Genomic DNA, 14988 nt, shown 5'->3' with positions numbered 1-14988 from the left:
CCAACTCCACATGCAATGGGGTCAGGCTGGTAGCTTGAAAACCTGCTGTGGTAGGAGCGTTTACACCAGAGGAATCAGCAAACTCCACAAATCGCAGCTTAAAAACAAACCTGGAGAACAAGGCATTAAGCATTTACTAGAACACCACTGACAGTAGACATCTATCTGTGACTATTTTGCTGGACTCTGAGAACTTTTTCTGCCAGATGCTCTGAAACTCTGAAGAGCTGAAATGCCTACTAGGCCCTGTGACAAGGCTCTTTATATCTCCCTCAGAGCTGGACTTGACCCACCTATGCCCAGAAGTCAACACTCTACTTCCACTCCTCCCAAACCTCCCTCCTTCCATCTCGTCCATTTGTTTCCTGAAAGCTGTAGACTTTGATACTATGTATAACGATGGTAGAAGGGATGCTGTCTTACTCAAGTCGCCCATGCAGGAGACCTGATGACTGCTGATTTTTCTAGTTAACAGAAATTAGGCATTTCCAATCTTAGAAGGCAAGTGGTATAAAAGAATGGAGTGTAATTCTACCTCCCCACAGATAGGGAAGCTAATGTGTTTCGACCTAGGCTCACTGGCCTAAAGCTTTAAGAGTCCCTTCCCAGATACTTTCAGGAGACTGGCAGTCTGACTTTGATTTGGGGGGGTAGATGAGTGTTCATCTTTCTTTATGTCACCTAAGGTATTTAGGTGGGGAGTCAGAAGTGGCCCTTCCCATTTGACGGATTTGGCATGGGCCTTGGAACTTCCTCCTGTCCCCTTGAGTTAAGGTCTTCATTACTCAGGCCCAGGTCAAAGAGGGACTGTATTAGGAGTCCCTATTTTGTGCCTTTAGAGCATAGAGCTTTTCCTCACTGGCATTTATTATATTTTATAAACACGCATGATGCCCTTGGTTGTAACTCTGTACCCTGTCTCCTGCCGCACTAGATGGTAAGCCCCTGAGGGTAAGAGTTGTATCTGCTTGGTTCACCGTGGAATCCCCAGAGCCTAGTACAGCCCCTGATCCATGGAGCAACACTCCAAATTATTTGCTGAGTAAATGCTGAATGAGAGACTGTGTCAGAGGCCACCAAAAGTCATTTGACTGAGGTGCCCATGACTCTGAGTGATGCATCCCTAAAATCCTTCCTACGGTAGAAATACCCAGAGTCAATGCTCCATAAACACTGATAAATTGATCAAGTGACCCAACCCTTACTCAGCTCTTAATCAATGAGGGCAAGGGCAGCTCTGCATCATGGCCCTCTAACCCTACATACACACCAGTGGCCCACAGCAAAGAATGAAGGTCAGATTCAGTGGCTTCTTTCTACCAGGTACCTGGGTGGTAGCTTCCTGACCACAGATGGCCTCCTCCAAGCAGTGTTGCTTCAGTGCTGCACCCCCCCCCCACATTCCCCAATGGCGCCTGCTGAGCTATGGCTCCCCCAAAGTCCCCTGATTTGCATTGCTTCAAGGGATTCCCTACTAATTCCTCTGGCTGCCCTTTTTCCTTTCTCTACATTGTCACCTCTAAGTCATCCTCAGGATTTGGGTCAACTTTCACATCCTTCATGAAGGCTGGCTAGACCTTCCTTTTCCATTCTTTTCCTGTTGTGTGTACGCAAGCATGTGCACACACACACAACTCTCTCTCTCACACCCATAAATGGTCTTGCTCTCGCTTCCCTGGGCATTCTGCTATCCAAGCATTCAGCAAAGTGTACTACAATGTTCCCTTTACTTATTTATCTCTCCCACCAGACCAGAAACTCCACAGCGGTAGGGGCTGGGTTTCACATGGATCTCTGAGACACTTCAGAGCACAAGGAGCACACAAAGTAAGGATCCGACAGCCAGTGTCCAAGCTACATTTCCCCTTGAAAAGAAGAATGGAAGGAACACCAATCTGATGTCACATGTTTCGATTACTTAGCCTCTTTTTCCCACTTACTAACTGCTCCTAGAAAATAGGTTTATACTATTCAAGTCTCATTTGGAAACTGGGTTATAAACCTACCTCAAGGGTTGTTTTGAGAAGTAATTGGAGATTAAAGAAGATATTTATGAAAGAGCATGCTGGGATCACCTTGGTGGACGCTCAAATTTTTTGGTAAATGTGATTTCCTCCCCAGTCTGTGTCATCTAAGCTAGTATTTGGCTAATTGCTGCCTCTCTTCACAGATCCCAAGAAAAGCCTGAGGGACAGGGGTTGGAGGCCAACCTCCCCAATCTCCCTATACAATGGGAAGCACATACAAATAGTTTAATTTGCACCTGCTAACTTGAGTGTTTGATGTTGTTTGAGTATTGCTTTTTTCTTCTTCCCAGTTTGTCTTATGGAGGAAAATGACTGAGTTTAGTACAAATTACAGGCTCAATTCCCCGCTCTGCCAACTGGAGTGAGTGGCCTTGGGCACGTTCCTTTTTCTCCCTGTGTCTCCCCAACCCCACCTGTAGAACGAAGGGATGCAATTAGGTGAACTCTGTGACCCCCTGCAGCTCTGATATTCCCGGGTGCTAAGCCTTATTCCTGCAACTTGACAACCAGAGTCCTCCTAAGGCTGGGCTGGTAACTTCCACCTCCTTATAGATCATGCTGGGTCTGTGGCTTTCATCTGGCTGAGCCGAATGCAGCAGGAAGGAGTAGTCCCGGTGTTCAGGGATCCCCATGACAGGGAGACAAGCAGAATCAGACTCCTGAGGCCTAAAGCTGCACACTATGCCCTAACCAACAGTTTCAGCTCTAGCTTCAAAAACAGTGCCTCCTCTGGGAACCAATAACACAGCACAACAGCATGAGCCTTGGGGCCCCTGGGGGAAGATCTCTAAAGCGCTGGCCAGCCGGGGCAGTCTCCAAGTTAGTAGGGCAAGCTCTACCTCTCGCCTATCACCTGGTACCTGTGACCTCCATGCAGTCAAGGAAAGCCCACCCTCGCCGGGAGTGAGGGTGTAACCAATGACCTCAACAGGCGTGATGAGTTTAATCGAAACAGCAGCCCAGCTATACAGAAGACCTGTCCTCATTTTACAGATGTAGAAATAATAGTCCAGAGAGGTTAATAATTTGCTCATGAGCCCGCACTCTTTCTACCACATCCACAATCAAATTCAGGGTTTATATGATTCCAAAGCCTACAGTCTTACTTTCACGGGATAATGTTTCTTTAAAATAAAAGGTGGTGCTGGCTTTTAATGCAGCAGCCCTGGCTACTTCTACAGATGTGAGCTCCAAGACCAGTCTGCCGTCTGACTCACCACATCACTTCCAATCCTGGGTATCAGCTCTCTCACCTGCCCTCCTAGTCTTTTCACAGAACTGTACAAGGACAACAGGAAGTAACATACGCAGAATAGCACCCCAGGAGCTGAAATATGGCAGACCTGTAAGAAAGAACCGTGTGATCACATTTCATGTCCAAGCAGAAGTGAGAGAGCCACCTGGCAAAGAAAAGGATCCTAAGTTTTAACATGTATCTAGGATACAATGGGTACTTCAGGTTTTTTATTGGATTTAACCCTGAGATGCGCCCATTTTATTTATTTATTTGACAGACAGAGATCACAAGCAGGCAGAGAGGCAGGCAGAGAGAAAGAGAGGAGGAAGCAGGCTCCCCACTGAGCAGGGAGCCCGATGCGGGGCTCGATCCCAGGACCCCGGGACCATGACCCGAGCCGAAGGCAGAGGCCTTACCCACTGAGCCACCCAGGTGCCCCATGATGTGCCCATTTTAAAGATAAAAAAACTGATGTTGAGGAAGTAATTTAAATCACTGAAGTAGTGCTCTTTGACTCCAAATGTCACTTACTTCCCACCGACTCATAATGCCACCAGTCTTTAAACACCCAGAGTTAGGGGTCAACGTAAGCTCTGGTCCTCCACCCGCCATTTATAAATTGGGGACAAAAATTATAGGCCTACCATGAAGGCAAAGGGGAAAAACTAAAAAATCCAACAAATAAGAAGTTCCCTAGTCCTTCTCTCAAGGGCCTCTGGTTTCGACCCCACTCCCTATTCAGCCCTAATTCAAGTTCCTCAACTTCTCAAGCATCTCATTCCACAATTGCTTTGCTCACTGCCATTCGGATCTACAGTATAACCTGACACCTGCGTGTCTGCGCTTCTGCCACAGAGGGGATGCTGGGCCTACCAGAGCTCAACAAATATTAGCAGCACTTCCGTTCCTTGACGATATTCCTTCTTCAGCAATCTTGAACTGCCATTTAAATACTGCACTGTTATGAAAACGTGTAGATGTCCTTCTCCAACGGTACTTTAAATTCCTGTTGATGAATACCAGCACCAGGGCACTGTTGTTCCCCAGAGTAGCTGATCCTTACTCTGAATGCTTGTATATAGTTTACTATTTATTCTAAAGATGCCTATAGACCTTTGACCAGACCAAAGAGCTGGTAGCTGACAAACCCAGTGGTGGATGGGACAGTCAGATGTCGGGGTTCTCTCTTGTGTGGTATGTGTGAACGTTTTCTGATGGGCACATCCTTCTGGTCCTCGTGTCTACTCCCCTTGCATTCTGAAAACTGGTCATGGCTCCCATCTCAACATGAAGCCTTAGCCTTCTTCTCACAGGACCCCGTTTCATCTGTCTTGCTCCCCTGACATTGCACAGAACACTGGTCCCTAAGAAGTGATCTTCTTTCTGTCCCTACATTAACAAAACGAGTATCTTCTCTGGGGCTCTGAACGTATGCAAAAATGTCCCATTGTTCAGGACTTAGCCCATGCCCCACCTGCTCTCCAAGCTCTCTGGGATCTGCCCAACCCCCGAGGTTCTGGCCCTCCCTGGGTTCCTACCGCAGTTCATTTAGTCCTAGGTCACTGTCCTCTGCTACTCCTCCCCTGGTTTTCATAAGTTCTTACAAAGTCTTCTACAAGACTGAAAGCAGAGACAGTGTCCTCTCCATCTCTTGGCATACCCCCTGGGCCCATCAGGGTCTGGTCACATGCATGTGTAAGTGGCAACAAGCAAACAAAGTCTGTTGAGTCAAAGGGCTGAAAAGTTGATGAGTATGAATGAAAACTCTGGACAGCTAGACTGTGGGTCCAACTTAGAGGCCCCAGGGATTGGTCTTTCCCACTGAGCAGACCTCCCATCAGCAAGATGCCTCCCATGGGTGATCTGCCCACCAACCTCAGCCAGCTGGACCTTGATTGTCAGGGCTGTCCGGCCCCTGCCAGCTGCCCTGCTTCCTCGTGATTAGCGCTTGCTTGCCTGTGGCAATGCCAAATGCACATATGAACTTTGTTCCACTTCTGCTTTTGTGCCAAAGCTATTCTACCCACCAAGAACCTCCTCCATTCCAATTCTATTGTCACACCCCACACCACATCCTCCTCGAAGCCTTCCCTGACTGCTCCTGATCATACAAATAGTACAATTCCATCAGATTGTGCTCCCACTTCAGCTGCAGAGTGAAGCTTTCCATTGGAGCTATGCATGTCTCTACAGATACACTGTCCACTCACCAAGGGCAAAAGTCATGTCTCCTACCAGACCCTATCCACCTAAAAGCATCAGGAACAATGGCTTGCACAGCGGCAATGTTGAGATTTTAATAAGTATTTGTGGATCAAAAAACTCAAAAAACTGTAAGCAAGCTCTTGAGTACAAAATAACAAGCAGAAAGAAGGTCCACAGGAGTCTTAAAACAAATCATTCTTTTTGGGGCACCTGGGTGGCTCAGTCATTAAGCGTCTGCCTTCACTCAGGTCATGTTCCTGGGGTCCTGGGATCAAGCCCTGCATTGGGATCCCTACTCAGCAGGGAGTCTGCTTCTCCTTCTCCCACTTTCCTTGTTTATGCTCCCCTCTCACTGTCTATCAAATAAATAAATAAAATCTTTTGAAAAAAATTTTTAAAAAACAATTCTAATTTTTAGCCAACATTATTAATCCATACTTAAAAAAAAAAAAATCAAAGCTCTCATTCCTCAAATAATAGGTCACAGGCAGAGCCACCAACAACTGCAAGGGACTTGCCACCCAGATTTCATTATTCTGCTGCAAGCACAACAATGGTGTCCCAACTGCTTCTGATAAGTATTCTCATCAGGCTACTGCTTTGAATCAATCAAATTCAAAATCTCCAGTTTCCCCCATCTCTCCAGCCCCAAGTTCAAACTCAAGCAGCTTCTTTCCACTGAGAGAACTGCAAAATCTTTGGCAGATAGAAGGAACAGTGAAGAAATTGCTTTTCACCAAGTTAGGTTAATGGTGTTGCTTTTTATTTTTTTTTATACCCATCCCAAGTAAGTCTTAGCGTAAAAATAACTGCTTCATCTTGGTGGCTTGCAGAACCTCCCTCTTCCTAAATATCCAACCAGTGTGCTCCTCAGTGACTAAGAATTCCTGCTGAACTTTCACAGGCCTCAGATTCAAAGCCCAACGTTCCTGATCGCACCCCAACCCAAATCACAGAGGCTTCTGGCTTTGGACAGACTGGGGAACACGCTCTTTGACCTCAAAGTGCACAGAAGCCAACTCACTAGCCACTACCAAACACAGCCAAAGCAGGGGCAGACTCTGCTATGGGGATGGAGAGGACAGCTCAGGAGCACAGGCATGGCCTCAGCTTCCGTGCCCGGTGGAATCCACACAAAACAATAACACCCCACCCCCCAGATCCAAGAGGTCCACGAAAACAGATTCCAGATGCCTCACTGGCGCAGGAGGCAGCAGCCTTCACTTAGCCATCCGCACTCTCTCCTTGTCTCCGTGCAGCTCTCTCACCAAAGAGATGGGTTTGGATGGTTGTTGGGGTGCCATTAAATGGGTCTGAGGAGCTCTGAGTTTTAAGAAAAGAAAAAGAAAAAAAAAAAAGCTTCAAAATCCCTGGGACATTTTTAGCTACACAATCACTGAATTTCAGAATGGTCCCCTCCTTCCATAGCAATCAAACTCTTTTACTTCAGGACGCCTCCAGCAAGGGACAAGACAGCTCAGACTGTCCTCCATCAGAGGCTGACAGGTGGCCAGCCCAGCCCATGGCCTGCTTCCCTCAAGCCCTACCCTGGACCTGCCCCGCCGAGTGCATTTCTCTGCACCAGCTTCCTTTCCATTGCGGCCAGGCTCGCTCAGTCACCGAGGAGTGGGCAAGCACTTGGACTAAAGCAACAAAGAAGATTGCATGGTTAAGTGCCAAAAAGAGTGTGGTGGACAAAAAAAAAAAAAGCAACTGGAATTTTCAGAGAAAGCCAAGAGCTGGGTGCACCAGTGTGCCAACGAGGCTCTAGGAGGCACTTCAGAAACAGCTGATGATTGGATGAATGAGTGAATCCACGGATGGTAGGATGTACATGTGGTAAAACATCATTACCTCGTAGGCTTGGAGGGAGAGACGGAGTGGGTGATTGCCCCTGAAAGATAGCCAAAAGTATAAAAAGCCATTAACACAAGTGGTTCTCATTCACTCTGTGTAAGAGGTGCACACTGTGCTCCTTCACAGAGCAGAGCTCTGACGCACCTTAAACATTTGCTTTTAAGATTCTACCTCTGCATAAATTCTGCCATTCATTCACAGCATGGAACTCACTCCCAAGGAGGAGCCCCTCATGGGGCCAACCTGGTCCCTTTCTTGAAGGACTCATAGCCAAGGGCGGTAGTGACAACAAACAGCAAGGCAGCCTGAGCTGTGAGCCGGTTGCCAGGCAAGTGCTTGAGACCCGAAGTGCTCTGGAGACCGGGGTGCAGAGCTGAGAGCTGGTCTGATGTCCTAAGAGGTGCATGCTCTGGCGAAAAGGGACCCATCGGGACACCTTCCAGAGAGGAGGCAGCAACACAGAGCCAGCCCAGGTGCGGAGGCGGACACACGTCCAGAGGGCCCAAGGTGAGCGAGGAAACAGGTCTGATGGGAGCAGAGGTCAGCAAGTGTTGTGTAAAATGGGGATCACTGGAGAACACTGCCTGGTGTGTGGTGCATACAGGCTGCTGGACAGGGCCAGCCAGGAATCACGGGAAAGAGAAAGAGAAGCAATCGAGGGGAGGCCAGCAGCAAACCGATTGTGAAGAACTTTCCTGACTCTAGACAATGTACTAGGTTTGCTGGGACTGAGGCAATCTTGCTAGGAGTTCTTTTCTTAAGAGAGGCTCAACACTTCAACCTAGATGCTACTGCTCAGCCCCTGGGGCTCCTTATGGAGAGTCTCCCTCTCATTCTCTCTCCCCCTTTGCCCCGACTCTGTGCATGTCCATGTCTTTTTCCTTTTGTTCCTCTCATTTCCTAGCGAAGAACATTTCCTGAGCCCCAACATCTGCGAGCCCAAACTGCCTATTATCTGAGACTCTGAGTCTTAGATACACATGGCTTATACAAGGCATCGAATAATTCAACTGATTTCAAACATGTATGCACACATTTTTCTTATGAGTCAACTCATGAGCAGAAAACAAGTATCCCCCAACTGTCTTAGAACCCAAGGGCTCCTATAGGCATTTCTGGTCACACCAGAGGGTTATTAACCTCTGGGCTACAGAGACAATAATCCCAGGCACAGATTTCCAGGAGGCAGCATGGAAATCCTCTCAGAGTTCAATTACAGAAATTAGCTGGTATTATTTAATCCTCCCAACCCCTGTGAAGTAGGCAGGGTAAGCATGTTTATCCCTATTTTCCTGATTAGGTTACTGAGGCTCAAAGAGGTTAAATAACTTGCCAAGAGTCCTTTAGCTGGGAGGTAGTAAGGACAGGATCTGAAGCAGATCTTGTCACTTCAGGTGTGATGCTGTTCACACTTTAACAGAGCCTTGGGGTCCCAGGTAAAAGTTCTGCAATTCTTATCTGCTTACTATTCATTCATTCTCCTGCCCCCACCCCCATAGCACTTAGAAAGGTGGACGCCTAGGCCTGCCAGGGATCAGCTCAGCTGACTTCGCTTACAATTATTTCTCAAGAGTCTGTGGACCCCAATTCATCATCAGTTCCTGGGAAGGGCTATCTGCTTCCTCAAAAGGTGTCCCGTGGACCTCAGGTCTGCTCTCACTCTCCATGTGACCCTGGCATCATTTGCTCTGAAATGAACTGGAAGCCAACTGTAAGCCAAAGGCTGCTTTAAAAAATGCTCCCTCAACCTTGGAGGGTACCCTCTGAGGATAAGAAAACCAACCTTGAAAGGGATGCTGCTCTGACCTAAAACTTTGAAAGAACTTTGAAAATTCCAGATAAGAATTCTAAGGGCCCATGAACTTGCACTTGGTCATCTGAGGTCACAGTTCCCCACACACTTCATATTGCTCCAACCTGGTATGTCCAAGTTGACATCGGAATCCAGCTGAAGGCTAAGTGAAAAATGGACATGAAAACCCAGAGTGAAATAAGACTAAGCTGGCATCTACCCTCCGTAATCATGGGGTAGATAACTTGGTCTTTACTTTTCTGCATTTATCAAGTGTTAGGCGACCCAAAGTGTCTGCAACTCGATGAAGAGTTTGCAAAACACCAGGGCTGCCTTTGAAATAGCTCTAACAGAAGCTCAAACCCAAGGCACTATGTAGGATGGTGATGGTTCTCACTTAATCCTGGCTTAAACCATTTTAAGAAGCTCCCCAGGTTTCATAATAGATCACAGAATGGAAGGGAAGTTGAATGGCTTTGTTCCCCTCATCACAGGATCCGAAGGACCAAGCAGAGTGATGTGAGGCAAGGACTCTATGAGGCTTCCTTTTCTTCAGGGAAGAAACTCCTGGACAAGAGTAGCCCCCCTCCCCCGCCCTTCCCCACAGACCTCCAGTGGGGACCTGAGTAAACTCAATAACACCATCCCATTTTTTAAAGCCCTGCAACTCCTGACAATGCCTATGTGTTAACAATAATTTACCCCATTCTTCTGGCAAGAACAGAACTGAAGCAACTTGAAATGCCATCAGCAAAAAATTATTTATTTCCCATTCCTGAGCAGCAGAGAAAACAAGGTTTCATTGGCTGGGTCTGCCTTCAATAGCTTTCTGGTTTCAATTAAAACTTCAAGTCTCCAAGGGAAAAACTGGCATTCTGGGAGGCTGAGGCCCAGCCAAGTTTCAGTGTCTGCAAGAATCCAGAAAGGACGTCCCATGCATCTAACCACTCTCATCTTCCTCCTTTTGCATATTACCGAGAAGCTTTGAGCAGAGATTGAAGTACATCTCAAAATAATGACCAGCTTGAAAGAACTCTCCTAGAGGTACGTTTTTGTGCCAGAGAAGTATCGATTCAGCCCCTAATGGAATTGAAAGTCAAGATAACAGCAAAAATGGAATCAGGAATCCAGAGGAAATGCCTACCTATTTATTTCTTCTTCAGCAAACTCCTGCCTCCTGCCTCTCCCCACCTACTGTTTTCAACTAAATTCTACAAATATTCCAAACACTGTTTTCTCTTTCTCACAACCCTTATTTTGGTCAGGTGATTTACAAAGTAAATTCGTGATTTACTTTGTGATTTACAAAGTACCTTGCTGTGAATAATGCAAGTACATGACCAGAAGCCCTCCCAGCACTGAAGAGGTTCACTCAGGGATACCCCTAGGATTCCCAGGTGTGAAGTCCAAAACTGGACCTGCCAGCAGCGCCTTCCTATGTAACACTGTGATGTTAACATACAAAGGATCGGATTACACCCCTTCACTTGCCTAGCCCATTTATGAACATATAAGGCAGTTGATAATTTTCTCCCAAGCCAGAAGTGGCCCCTGCCTACCCTACCGCTGCCTTTCAGCCACGCCCCCTTACGTTCGCTACAAGCCATCCCCTCCCCCAAGGCCAGTTTGTTTATTCCAGTGACGCGTCTATTTTCCCTGCTCCGCGCGACAAGTCCGTTTCCCTCCTCGGGCTCCCGATTGCATTCCCTCACCACCACCTCCCCCAGCCCAGCTCAGGTTACTAGAGTGGCTAGCCGTGCCCACAGCCCAGCTTTTGCACCAATTCAACTTCCCAAGACTAAGATTTTTTTTTTTTTGTCTTACCGGGGGAGGAGGCATAAGGGGCAAAGCCGCACTTTCAGAGTACCTGGTCTCCCCATATTCTCAGGCTACCTTCCCTGAACTTTGCAAATATTCTCAGATTCCACCTTACTCTTCTGATCTGTCTTAACGCCCCTCCCTGGTAGCAGAGAATTTCACGAAGTACAGAGGAAAACACAACATCTTCAACTTCGCTCTGAAACCTTGGACTCCTGCGTCAGGGCAGGAGATCAAGCCTCCCTCCAGGAGTCTCAGGATGGTGGAAGCCACAGAAGGGAGAAGGGGGAGGGAGTGACCAGGGATTGTAAACTGGCTACATTTTAAAGTGCTACAAACTTTCTCCTCCCTCACACGCCCCTGGCCGGTTTGGCCCCGCCTCCCCATCCCGGCCAGACGACGTCTAACTGGGGTAAGCAAAGGAAACTCTCCCAGACCGTGCAGGTCTGGCCCCAGTGCTGCAGATGTGGCCTGCACAGAACACCACCCTTCCTCTCCACGTTCCTCTTCTCTACTCCACTCCTGTTCCCACCTCCCGACACACACACACACACACACGCACACGCACACGCGCGCGCGCGCGCGCGCGCATATACACACGTTTTGCAAATGAAGATGAGTTTGAATGGGGCGAATCAGATTTACCTGTGTGAACTAAAGGAGGGTAGGAGGTGGGTCCCCAACAGTAAGATAGTTTTAGTAACAGCTACTTTATGAAATGAGTTTTTTTGTACGAATCTACAAGGGGGGGAAAAAAAAAAACAGGATACAGAGCAAAGGAATGAAAAGAAAGAGAACAAAAAATAATGTAAGAGGAAAACAAGTAGTATTAGATCTTCTTAAAGACCACAGACTCCAACTGAACTCAAGGGGAAAAGTGTGTGGATAGTGGAGGGTAGGGGGTGGGGGCTTGGAAGGAAAAGTAGCTGTTATAGAATTCCAGAATAACCCACCCTTTTGGAAGAGTTTCTGAGGCAATAAAGAGACACACAAATTGGCCTTTTAGCATTAGACGCCAACCATGAGATTATCAGGACAGTTTATTTGAAGCGGAAACGAATCGGAAATCCTTCCCTCAACAGTCCTTTTAGATGGATATACACACCCTCAGAACACACACACACACACACACACACATAAAGAATCAATTCAGCAGGAGGGGGCAATCAGAACCCCCCCCTCCCCACACCCCCGGTACCTCTAGCCTCATCTTCCTCTTCCAACTGCATAACTTTCCGATATCCAAAGAAAATCTTTCCAGTTGGATCCGATTTCAGAATTGTTGTAAGCGTGTGGGTCATGGGAGGAGGGGTGTATGCAGCGTGTAGGGGAGGGGGGGCTGAAAGACAGCATTTAGGCAGTCACTTATTTTTTTAGAACCAGCATGCTCTACCGATCAGAAATCGCTATTACCCAGCAATGCTTCCATCACAAACAGACACCCAAAACGGCATCACCGTTATCACCATCTTGCTGAAGATCTGCCCAGTCCAGTTTACCTGACTCTGTCTCTGTGGAACTTCTCAGACAGTATTTTAGCCAAAGAGATAATGGTTTGAAAGACAAAAACAATAAATCGATACTGAAGGGCTCCCTTTCCGGAGTGATTTCCCACTGGAAACCACCGAACGGGGAAGCCTACCGTTAATTCTCCAGCCCAGGGCTCCTCTAGAAACACACACAATGCGTGCTTTCAAAAAAGGCAGTCGTCTGCTTTTAAGGGAATTCCTGTCTTTTCAGAGTCCCAAAACCGGAGAGCACGAGAAAGAGACTCAGATCCATTGATTAAGATTTTAAGAGAAAGACTAACACAGAGCCACAACACAAGCACACACCAACCTTCGCCGGCTGGACCACTTCTTCCCTGTTCTTCTTTCTATTAAAGACACGTTAGATTCTCATACACCCCCCCCCCCATCCAACTAGGTTACAATGTAGCTCTCTAGCTCCACTTAACCTGCAAGTTACAAAGAGACCCCCCAAAATAAAATATATATATATCCCGCTGCTTCCCACCCCTTTCCCTACCCCCTCCCCCTCCCGAGTCCACTCCACCAACGCCAAACCCGCCAGCCCCGGCAGCCGGCGGCTGGACCGAGGGAGGGTGCAAAAGGCGGGGGGGCTGGGGGGGGGGAATCAGATTAGGCGAAACTCAATAAGCTCCCAACCCTCCCGCTCGACGCTTCCACCATCGCGGCCACCAACGGGCCACTCCAAATGAGCCAGCATCGCTGCCCACCCGCGGGCGGGCCGGAATCGCGCCCATCCTCCGCAGCCTGGCGGGGACCGGCATCCCGCCCCCTCGGCCCCGTCTCCCCCTTCCCGCCCGGTGCAAAGTCAAAGCCCCGGCGAGGCGACGTTAACTTTTGCATACAGGGCACACACACCGCCCCCGGCCCCGGGCGTGCGGGGGCCCGCGGCGCCGCGGGAGGCTGGGCGCCGTGCTCCCGGGCCAAGGTCGCGGCGCGTGCTCACCCATGTCCCGGCGGCTCCGGCTCCGCTGGCCCCGGCGCTCGCTCAGATCCCGGCTCCCGTCGCTCGCCCGAGCCCCCAAAGGTGCTGCTGCGGCAACTCCATGGCGATGAGCATCTGTCAAACGGCGAGCCGCGGGGGGGCCGCCCTCGCTCGGGGGGCGCCGGGGCCCCCGGGCGCGCGGAGGCGGCGGCGAGCGGCGGGCGCCCCGGCCGGCCCCGCGCTTCCCGCCCGGCGCGGCCGCCTCCGCCGCGCCACCGATTTATGGAGAGAGATATCAAGGGGGAAAATGGCGTCTCCGGAGCCCGAGGAGTCCTGGAGTAATCACATTCACACACACACACGCCCGCACGCACACACACTCGCACACACTCGCACACAGGCGCGCGGCGAGCCCGGCTAATTTTAGCAGGAGCCAAAAAAAAAAAAAAAAAATTATATATATATATCCCCGTCTCTCCGATCAATGCTATTTTTTTTTCCTTTTCTTCAAAGGATGGATTGGAGCTTTAAAAAATGTTGCCGGGTTTGGGCTCGCAGGAGGCGGCGCGCGGAGGGCGAGGGCGCTTTTGCTGAGCTGTGCAGTTCGGTCCGCGGCGCCGGGCGGCCCTGCCCGCCCGCTCGTCCGCCCGCGGTCGCTACTGCTGCCACCGCCGCCGCCGCCGCCGCTCCATGGCCGCGCCCGCCCCGCGCCCCCGCCGCGTCCCCTCGCCGCCCGCCCGCGTCCCCGGCGAGCGCTGGAGTGGGGTCGGGCCCGTGTGCCTGCCTCCCGCGCCCTCTCCCGAGTCCCGGAGTCCTAGTGAAAGGAAGGGGGAGGGCGCGGGCGGGGGAGGGGGGGAGGATCGGAGCGGCCGCGCGGCGAGCCGAGCGGGGACCGCCACCCCGCGATCTGCCTCGGAGGGGGCGCGGGCGCCCACACTGTTCGCCCCACGGTCCGGGGGCCGCTTCCCGGCTCGAGCCGGGGGGAGGCGCAGCCGGTAACCAGCAAGCGACCTCTCCCTACACCCTCCCTCTCTCGGTGAATTTCGGTGAATTTCGATCAATTGGAGGGAGTGGGGTCTTGCTGGGGGAGGAGGAAAACAGTTCGTGGAGGCCGACCGGTGACCCCTCGCCGCCCCCTCGCGCCCCTCCCGCTCCCCAGCGCCCTCGCGGCCCAGTGGCTCCTGCGCGCCGGAGTCAGACGCGGGGACTGGGCGGCCGCGGGGATCGCCGCGGGCTCGGCGCGGGTTCCCGGGCTCAACACTGCCACTATCTGACACAACAGGAGCAGTGTTGGGGGGAGCTGCGCGATGAGGCGCGAGATGTGATAGGCTCTGGAAACTGGGTGCATTTTTTTATTTTGAACCTGGTAATTGCATTTCACTTTCAGAGGTTTATTTTATTTTATTTTATTTTATTATTTTTTTGTTGTTAAGCGACATACACGCACTCAGTTGCTTAGGTGCATGTTTTTGTTATCACAAAAATTGGACACCTGATGAGGGGAAAGACGCAGAGAGATGGCAAATGCACGTGGGCATGCAGTTTCCTCTTCAGAGTGGTGGAAAGAATAAGATGAAGTATCTTCAGTTCATACAAAA

The 14988-nt window shown here is 50.0% G+C and overlaps 1 protein-coding gene and 1 long non-coding RNA gene across 4 annotated transcripts in view; one reads left to right on the top strand and one right to left on the bottom strand.

Annotated features, from left to right (window-relative positions):
• SETBP1 (SET binding protein 1) overlaps positions 1-14635 on the bottom strand; it is a 362122-nt gene extending 347487 nt beyond the window's left edge. For 2 of the 3 annotated variants that reach the window (XM_045065578.1, XM_045065577.1), the window contains exon 1: positions 13412-14635. The gene's annotated coding sequence lies outside the window, so the exon portion shown is untranslated. Of the gene's footprint in view, positions 1-12134; positions 13047-13411 lie in introns of those variants that run through there. The other variant, XM_045065580.1, reaches the window with a different exon arrangement.
• Positions 7455-10345, top strand: LOC106005749. The gene is made up of 2 exons (XR_001179342.2): positions 7455-7833; positions 8826-10345. It is a non-coding gene; the product is annotated as an uncharacterized LOC106005749 (long non-coding RNA).
• Positions 14636-14988: the final 353 nt, after the last annotated feature.

The sequence above is a fragment of the Mustela putorius genome, unplaced genomic scaffold (assembly GCF_011764305.1).
Source record: "Mustela putorius furo isolate JIRA1106 unplaced genomic scaffold, ASM1176430v1.1 tig00003858_pilon_pilon_pilon, whole genome shotgun sequence".
Classification (NCBI taxonomy): Eukaryota; Metazoa; Chordata; class Mammalia; order Carnivora; family Mustelidae; genus Mustela; species Mustela putorius.
Note: the sequence above shows the minus strand (reverse complement) of the source record. Positions and strands in the feature narration are given on the sequence as shown.